The sequence below is a fragment of the Myxine glutinosa genome, chromosome 4, assembly GCF_964187855.1.
Source record: "Myxine glutinosa chromosome 4, kmMyxGlut1.1, whole genome shotgun sequence".
Classification (NCBI taxonomy): domain Eukaryota; kingdom Metazoa; phylum Chordata; class Myxini; order Myxiniformes; family Myxinidae; genus Myxine; species Myxine glutinosa.
Window position 1 is genome coordinate 98,651,489 of NC_136264.1, and position 9,740 is coordinate 98,661,228.

The 9,740-nt window shown below is 43.0% G+C and overlaps 1 pseudogene; it reads right to left on the minus strand.

The window, feature by feature from the left end:
* Window positions 1-1,112: 1,112 nt before the first annotated feature.
* Window positions 1,113-9,045, minus strand: LOC144891636 (voltage-gated potassium channel subunit beta-2-like; annotated as a pseudogene).
* Between the last annotated feature and the right edge of the window lie 695 nt (window positions 9,046-9,740).

Here is a 9,740-nt window from a genome sequence, read left to right on the forward strand (position 1 = left end):
GGATGCCGGGATGACGTGCATGTCCGTAGAGGCCTAACCGGGAGCTAAACGTAACACGTGCATGGAAAAGGCCATGGCAGACGGACAGACTGACAAATCTGGCTACTTCACTATATAGATGAAACATATCCGTGTGAAGTACAAAGATAAATAAATGCACAGTATGGTGGGGATACACTATGATTGGCTGAGCCGAGGTGTTATATTTAGGCAAATCAGAATTGAAATCCCCATTGCACCGACCGACTTACTTATTGATACATTTTTTGGGCATTTGCCTTATTGAAATCATCTTATTGAGTATTTGTCTTAATGAAAGAACTGTACAAACTATATAATCCATGGGCATTTCTTTATTAAGGTTGGAAAGGCATTAAAAAGTAGGATTATTGATTCCAATTAAATACGTCACGAAAGTCTTCCACAGAGCATTTTAATGCTTTGAAACACCTCGTTTTCACCTCAAGACCGAAGCTCACTCGTAAAAACAAATTCGCTGACTTTGGTGGTGTGTAACAAATGTATGATCAACTTTGCAAGTGATTTTAATTCTGCAACTCCATTCTAGCCAATCAGTGACAAGTATACCACTGAGCCAAACACCTCTGAGCTTATTGGCTCCCGCTTGACCGCTTCAGAAGTAGTAGCTCAGCATGACATGCAAATCATGCTAACGTCACATATGTTCCTCGATGACCAATTACAACGTATTGTCGGAATGATTCGCCAGCGAATGAGGAAAAGTAATTATTCCATTATCGCTTTGAAAGGAAGTTCATACTCTTTTTGTTGTTGTTTTTTGCCTTGTGTATAACTGGAGCCAGGTAATGCCAGGAAACTGTAGAAAAAGTACTACAGATAAAAGGTACCTCCATGGTAAGTTTTCCTGGAAAATATGTTCATTTGTAAATATTCCGGGACCACTGTAGGTCACCCTTGACCTTGACTTGATATTCATTCTTGTACACTTCCATTTTTTTTAGCTATTGCTAAATTTCCTTGCCTTTCCCATTGGCTGAACATAATACATTTGGCCAACTTGGGTACCCAAGCCTGAGAGAAAGGGTGATGTTGAGCCAATGTTTCAGGAGACAAAGTCGAGAAAAACTTTCCTAAGGACGGCATTCCTTCCGTCCGGCTGGCTTGTTTCCAAGAATGTTGTCCATCTCCGCCACCAGCGCAGCTGTCAACTTAGGAAGCACCTGTGTAGGTCAATCAACAATTTTCAAGTTAACTTCCTGGAAGAAATTTAAATAATTGTGCATTTCGATATATTGGGGAAAATGTTGAGAGAATTGAACGGGAAATTGAAATTTACATCTTTAAATTTACAAATTGAACAAGCAGAATGAAAACAATACGTATCAGGGCCATAATATTTGGTTGATACGCTACCTGTATAGCTCCGAGGTTCTCGATGAGTTGCTCCACCTTGGTGGCCCCCAGGAGCACCGAACTCACACCTTCATTGTGAAGGCACCATGCTAATAGAACCAGACATTGTGAAGCACCATGTTAATAGAACCAGACATTGAGCAGGCACCATGCTAATAGAACCAGACATTGTGAAGCACCATGTTAATAGAACCAGACATTGTGAAGCACCATGCTAACAGAACCAGACATTGTGAAGCACCATGCTAATAGAACCAGACATTGTGAAGCACCATGCTAATAGAACCAGACATTGTGAAGCACCATGTTAATAGAACCAGACATTGAGCAGGCACCATGCTAATAGAACCAGACATTGAGCATCAGATGAGACTTTTGACTTCGTGTAATTGTCACACAATGTAATGATGGCTCTGTATGACATCCATAAAATGAGAACATCGCTTCACTATGGTAAAAAGTTGAGTCACTTACATCATGCCCGAGGGTTAACTTCTCAGGTCGGCTCAGATGTGTTGGTGCTAAGATGTACACTTGTGTAGCCTAAGATGCCAGGGTATCTCACGGAGTGTTGGTACCTGTGTCAAATTCCGAGTTACTGAGTTGTATTAGCTCGCTAACGTCTGCTGTGATTGGCATTATTCGTGCCAGCGAATGAGTAACAACGGCTGCAAACAGCACTAACCTCAAAACTATGAATAATGCAATGGAATATTCATTCCTAGATGAGCCTTTGGAAGCGCGCGCACACACACACACACACACACACACACACACACACACACACACACACACACACACACACACACACACACAACAAACCAATGGCAAGCTGTGACATTGTGCACTCCAGCCTTTCAGTGATGCTTTGTAGTTCCTTGAGACGTCCCTGCTGCCTCTTTCCCTCCTAACTGAGCACTTTTTCCTTCAGCCACTGATATCCCTGCATCGAGTGAAGAGTTTAAACGAACATGTATGACATATTCATGTCGAAAACCCAAATTCCCTTCAGCATCCTTTTTGTAAGTCATGGGATAACCATTGCCTCTTATTTGCTGTACCAGATCAACAATACTTTTAATTGTACTGGATAGTTCATCACAACCATGCACATCAAGAGCGAGGCTCATGGAAGAGTAAGGATGATCTGACAGTTGGGTAGTGGGGGAACAATTGGGCACAAAAAGGAAGGGAATAAACACCCAGAAAAGGAAGAGAGACACAATATGGGAGGAAGCACTGACACGAACAAGTAAGAGGGGACAAATTTGAAATCACACTATTTCATAGCAATGCTTCAGATAAAGGTTTATCATGGTAGTGATTTCAAACTTTGCTAACAGTTGCTAACAGTTTTCTGCATTACCACAGTGATTCTCTTTAAAAATATGATATGTGTGAACCATTAAGTAGGTGAAGTGGTGGCTTTGTTGTGAGGACTCTGGGCTGGTATCCCAGTGATTGCGGCTTGAACTCTGATTTAAGCAACATATAAAAAAATACTTTCTACGCCTCGTACGCATGTTCATTCAAGCCTTGTGTTGGCTTAGCGGTTAGGGTGCCGGCTTGGGATCCTAAGATCCTGGGTTCAAATCCTGGTCGATCGCTGAATTAACGCCAGGGGGGTTGACTCAGCCTGTCATCCTTCTGAGGTTGACAAATTGAGTACCAGCTCACTGGTAATTCCCTGTGTGTCACAAGAGGTGAGTAACAGGGTTTGCGGCAGGAAGGGCATCCGGCGATAAAACATTGCTTCAAAAAGGGGCCCATGGTGTCCAAAAAAGGCCAACACCTGCTCTGAGGGGAAAACTGGCCTCTAAAGATGGTTCCTATACGCATGTTCATTCAGGAAAAGTATGAGGCAATCAAGGTGGTCAAAAATAGAAAATGACCTTTCAAGCGGTGGTCAAAAAGAGAAAATGACCTTTCAAGCTCAGGCTCATTTGAGTAAGAGGAGGTGTAGACATGTGGATATCAATCTCACAGCACAAAAGGACCTCTGAAAGCATGCTTTTTAGGAATATCATGTAAGTTATGAAGGGGTCACAGATGACCCCCACCCAAGACCGCAAGCAATGTTGTGTGGGAATCGTGGTCACAGATGCCCCCCCTCCCAAGACCGCAAGCAACGTTGTGTGGAAATCGTTGTCACAGATGACCCCTTCCCAAGACCGCAAGCAATGTTGTGTGGGAATCGTACATGTTGAGGTCATTCTCCTCGAAGATGGCCGTCTGAGGCTGATTTTGACATGGAACACCGCAAGTCGAGTTGGTGCTTGATGTAACAAGCGTGTCTTCCCATACAACTAACCAATTTAACCTCCAGGGACTACCAATCACCGAAACATTTTCGCAGGATGGATAGCAGGCAGATACACACAGGACTTAGGGGGGAAATAAAAACTTAGCACAAGACAGCACAAACGAAAATTGCGGACACAATGAACGAGACTCTAGAGAGTTCATGCGACACATTAACCCATGCAGTCTTGAGAAACTGAGAAACAAGGACATGTATGAGTTCTGCAAGCGGCAAATTTGATTGGTTGTGATGTGATGACCTAAAAAGCAGTAATATTTTCTCAAAATACTGCTGAACAGTACTTAGACAAATGAACAGCTTTTCACTTCATGGGGTGATAAATAGCTACACTTTACAGACAGTGAAACTCAAACCCCCTAAGGGACCACGTACACTAAAACCGGGCGAGATAGAAAATGATTAGGCAGGCATGAAACTGCCACGTCTCCAAAGTAGCAGCAGCGAGCGAACAGCAGGATATGCCTTGAGTTTTGCCAGCCACGCATACGACAGGAGAGCATCTCTCCTTCAGACTGTCTCATTCTGTGCTTCTCAGACTCAGCAGCGAGAGAGCACGCCACCTCATGTACCTCTTGCACCCCTGAAGGGATCCACGACATCCCTCCTTACCGATCATGGGCTGCCTCACACCTCGTGACAGCATCGCGATCCAATCAGTGGAGTCGATCCTGACCCTATTGGTGCCGTGGACATTGAGTAGTGCAGTCCAATTGTGTGCCTCCTTTCTCGTTGCTAATCAAGAGTACTGAAGGTTAAACACGGTCTTGCAGTGGCAGACAAAAAACAGGACGACTGTCCCTATCCACATGTCCTTAATACAAGGAGAAAAGTCCTATACTCTATGGGGTAAAAACGGTGGTCTATATCTCAATTCAAATATGACCCGACCTTCCACATTATATACGCAAGGTGTGTGAAGGGAATAAATTGAGAAGAAAATATTGCAGAAAAATAATGGAAGAGGGATGGACAAGGAAAAAAGATGCAGGATGTTAGGAGAAGATAGCTGTAAAAGGCAAGGTGGGAAGGTGGAGGTGTGGAAGCATGCGAGATGGGGGAAGGAGGGCAAGGCGGGGGAGACTAAAATCACGCCGATGGCAATAATGTTGTGTATTTGCTCCTGTGCGAAATAAATTGAGATATTTCTCAAATAAATATTAGTAATACAATGGATTAATATTTAATAAGGATTCCCCTTTTGGGAAAAGTAGGTGAAAGATACTCTCTGTTCCCTCCAGAACACCCCCCCCAACCACCCTGTATGACCTCATTGGTCCTGATCACATGTTCCTGAATGTCTGCAGCAAAAGTCCCTCTGATTGATGGTTGTTAGCACTGTACATTCAATGAAATGAAAGAGGAGGATATATATCTATATATATATATATATATATATATATATATATATATATATATATATATATATATATATATATATATATATAGAAGGGTGACAGCTCGTCCCACCTTTCATGCCAGGGGCATTTGCCCCACCTTACTCTGAGCAAGAAAGAGCAGGAATACAAAGCCCTCTTTATCATTCATTTGTGCTTTTGGGTGGAATGGATATATTCATGGGGTTCCAAAGATGATTGCTCTCTTAAGGTTTTGGGCAAAGCAAAATAAAAACCAAAGGTTGTCCTCGGACGCACCTTGAGAGAAGCCCGGGAGTCTTCCGGTATGCGATGATCATATTTCCCTGTCAATAACCCACAGACTAGTGGGGGCCACGTGATGGCCCCGATGCCTGCACCAGGAAGTAAACAACCCTTTTCTCATTACCCAGGCAAGACTCGGTTCAAAAGGTACAATAAAGATTTAAATCAGTGCCATGAATACAAAAGAATCCCTTCATCAAGTTTACATTTTCAGTGTGCTTCTTTCCCTGATATCGTTTCTATTTTTCTTTCAACATGGCAGTCAGGCAAGTGTGACCTCACCGATTTTGTGGTAAAGTTCAGGCAGCTGCAACTCGACTTTGTCTCGATGGAATAGGTTGTACTCTGCTTGCTCGCACACAGGCGGGATCAGGCTGAACTGCTGTGCAACTGAGTAGGCCTCCTGCAAACAGCCGAGAAATCAAATCTGGGCACGTACGCACCACCTTGTGTGGCACACATCTGAGGAGGGAAGCGTTGCCGAGGACGGGACCTGCATTATGGAGTACAATTGAGGAAGTTATTTACAAAAAGAAAAAGTTGATGTGTGACAAACAAGTGTAAATATTTAACAATTTTAATCTAAGTACATCTGATGTGTTTTCTTCTCTCCTTCCCTTTGCCTCAGATGGATTGGCTCTAACAGAAGGCACGGCCTATAAACTCAACCTTTCCATCAACAAATGTAATAAAAGCAAATTATGGTCCGAAGCATGAAACCAAGAAACTCCTCTGTATCCACCATGTCTTCCAAGAAAGACTGAATTATAAATCCACAACTAACGCAAAACAAGTCAGACTCTCCAGGGATGACTTTTCAACTTGGATGCAGCCGGTTCTGTCGGATCTCGGAAGTTAAGGAGAATCGAACTCGGCTATTACTGAGATGGGAGGCCCGGGTGTTGTCGTCAAATGCAGGATAGCTCAATTCGTAACCTGCTTATGTTGAGCTGTCTGATCTTGATTTTGAGGTTTGTGTGTTTGTGTGTGTGTGTGTGTGTCTGTGTGTGTGTGTGTGTGTGTGTGTGTGTGTGTGTGTGTGTCTGTGTGTGTGTGTGTGTGTGTGTGTGTGTGTGTGTGTGTGTGTATGTGTGTGTGTGTGTATATGTTTATATATTTCATATATATATATATATACAGACTTGGCATTTAATATGGAATTTTTTTTTCTTCTTGACTTGGGTTTAATTTCTGAACTCAGTATATCAATCTGGTGAGTTTCTTTTACGCTTCGGTGGTTTCTTTGTTGAAAGAACCATGTCACTGATTGTCTTTCGCAGCAAGAAGTCAATACAGGATTATATCACAGGTGGCGTGACAAAATGTACGGACAGGTACATTTGACGATTGGCTTCACAATCGGGTAAAAAAGGGTTGTTGTGTTCTGTATTAGTGGAAAACAACTGCTGCACGTCTACAAAAGTTATTGCCGCTTCCCCTGGAGATGGTCCGCCAACTCAACAATGCTGTTTGTCATGGAGTGGTGGCTTTACGAAATTACGGCATGAAACAGCGTGCTATTGCTTGGGAGTATGGCATCAATCAAGGTCAGGTGTCAAAGATCCTGAAATGAAATGCTCAGAGGGGTGTCCCTACTCCAATACCGAGGCCAGGACGTCCCCGCAGAAGCACAAGGAGGGATGATCGCCATCTGCACTGGTTAGTCTGCAATGGCCGTACCAAGTCAGCTTATCGGCTTGGGGCTGAGTGGCAGCAACTGACAAATGTGCCTGTATCCAGAAGGCTAGTCAACCAACGACTGGTTCAAGCAGGCTATCGTGCCAGGCGTCGCCTGAGAAAGCCACGTCTGACCAGACAACACCGCCAGCGCCGATTGCAGTGGGCCAGAGAGCACCGTCAATGGCAGCCAGGACACTGGAATCACGTGATCTTCAGCGACGAGTCTAGATTTCTGGTCTATCGTCAAGATGGCCGCGTCCGAGTGTGCAGACAAGTGCATGAAGCCTACAACGAAGATTGTATAGTGCCAAGAGTCAAAGCTGGAGGTGGTGGGGTGACCGTTGGGCTGGTTTTCATGCAGGGGGCAAAACTGACCTGGTTGTTCTGAATGGAAACCTGAACCAGTTCAAGTACAGGGCCATTCTGGACGAAACATTGCTTCCATTTGCTCGTGCAGCCTTTCGAGGAAACTTTGTCTTCCAAGATGACAATGCACGGCCTCATCGTGCTCGCATGATCCAACACTTTCTTGCTGACCGTGGTGTAGAGCATATGGAGTGGCCTGCCATGTCCCCTGATATGAATCCGATAGAGAACTTGTGGGCAGAATTAACGCGTCAAATCGACAACTTGGACCAGCAGCCTGCCTCTGTGCGTGAATTGCAGCAGGCTATTGTAACTGCATGGCAAGCGATTACTGTCCAAACCTTGGCAAATCTCGTGAACAGCATGCCTCAACGTGTACGTGCCCTCCTGAATGCTCGTGGGGGTTACACGAAGTACTGAACTGTAATTTTACTGTCCGTAATCCCAGTCGTAATTTAACTTTTGTTTTTGTTAAAAAAAATTTGGGCTAATGTGCAAAATAAAGAGATACTTCTGGAAAACGCAGAGAAGTTTAACACAGTACTGTCCATGAATTGAGTTCGATGTCAGTTTACATCACTTTCAAGGATCAATTTATTTGCTTCGAAATGTCAAATGTGGTTTTTGTTTCTTTGAAAGGTCACATTAACAAAATCTAGAATAATTTCAACATAATTCCAATGAACTTTTGGTTCTAATTCATCTTGAAAAGAGTAAGTTCACCCCCACAAAAAAAATATTCCATATTAAATGCCAAGTCTGTATATATATATATTTGATATCGATATATATATAATATATATATATATATATATATATATATATATATATATATATGTATATATATGGGTAAGTACACGATGTGTTCAAACCTCTTGTTTTATTTTACCTCTTGTTTACCAAAGATTTTAAAATGTTACGCGCTGCTTCCTTGCATGACGTTCACTATTTATTAAAGGATAGAGCACTGACAAATAACCATAGGTTGGTAATTACAACGCAGGCTTTCTTCTCCCGATGGTCTCCTTCTGCGTCGAGGGTCCTTCATGTTCCTTGTTAGTCCCAGGATTAGAGTGAAGGAAGAGTATTTCCAGGTCTCCACGACCTCCATCTCCACGACATCCATAAAGTTACGAAACTCGACATGGATAGCTACCGTAGGGAAGGTGTTCTTTCAATTATACATAAACTCATAATGTTTCATACATACTCCATCAATACACTTCAATATGAGCTCTGATTGTCGCTCGCAGGACCCCAACGCGGTGCACAACTCGGTGTCGGGAGAGACAAACGGACAAACAGATAGACGGGGCTGAAAACATAACCTCCATCCACCTTTTGTGGCAGGGCAACAATTCGGTGAACTGCAATGTATTTTGAATGTTTACAAAATGTTTAATTACGAAAACGTGATTGATAACAAATGCAGATCTACCTGTAAATCTGAAAACAAAAGGTTGACGTCTTGACGTTCCTGAGCTATTGTAGACGTTTCGTGGACCTTTTTTGTCGCTCAATTGATAAGAATATCTGTAAACAATCATTGATGCAAACGATCACGTGTAACCTTCGTGTTTAATCTGAACCGTTCAAAATACGTCGCAAGCGCCCTGAGGCCATTGGTGAACAAAGACCGTCACAGGTGGAACCGGTAAAAATAGACGCGAATCGATTAATTGACGGAAACACCTATTGATGACGTCACAAGGTGATTTCAGGCACAGGAGGCCACGTCAAATGGTCGATCACGAAGTAAGACTACTTTAACCATCAAATATTCACGACTTTAACAATAGTTCTGTAATTCAAGGCCACAGGTGTATTTTTTAATCAGATTTGTTTGCATTGGTAACCTGCATTCGTGTACAGGTAAACAGGTTATGGGCACTCATTCACAATTGTTGACAATTCATTAATTCCACTTTAACAATGTCAGGTGCACGATACCAGGTCCAAATGTTGAGAGTTTATGAAAAACTCTTTAATCGATACTTGATGTAACTGCTCAGTGAGCATCGCATTTGGTATTCGAACGAATTAAAAAAAATCAATGAAGAATTACATAAAGTGAGAGATAAGTCGGATATTATTAAATACTTTGTGGAAGAATAATGAAATTCCGCCCATTCACGTCCTCGATCAGATCGGTTGCTTTATGTGTTTGTTGGGATCAGTGAAACTAGAGGGAGAGGGAGAGGGGAGAGGGGAGGGGGAAGGGGGAAGGGGGGTGAGGGGAGGGGGAGGGGGGAGGGGGGAGAGGCGGTGGGAAGAGATGTGGTTATTCCAGAAAAGAATCAAAAATTCTGGGTTGTTTA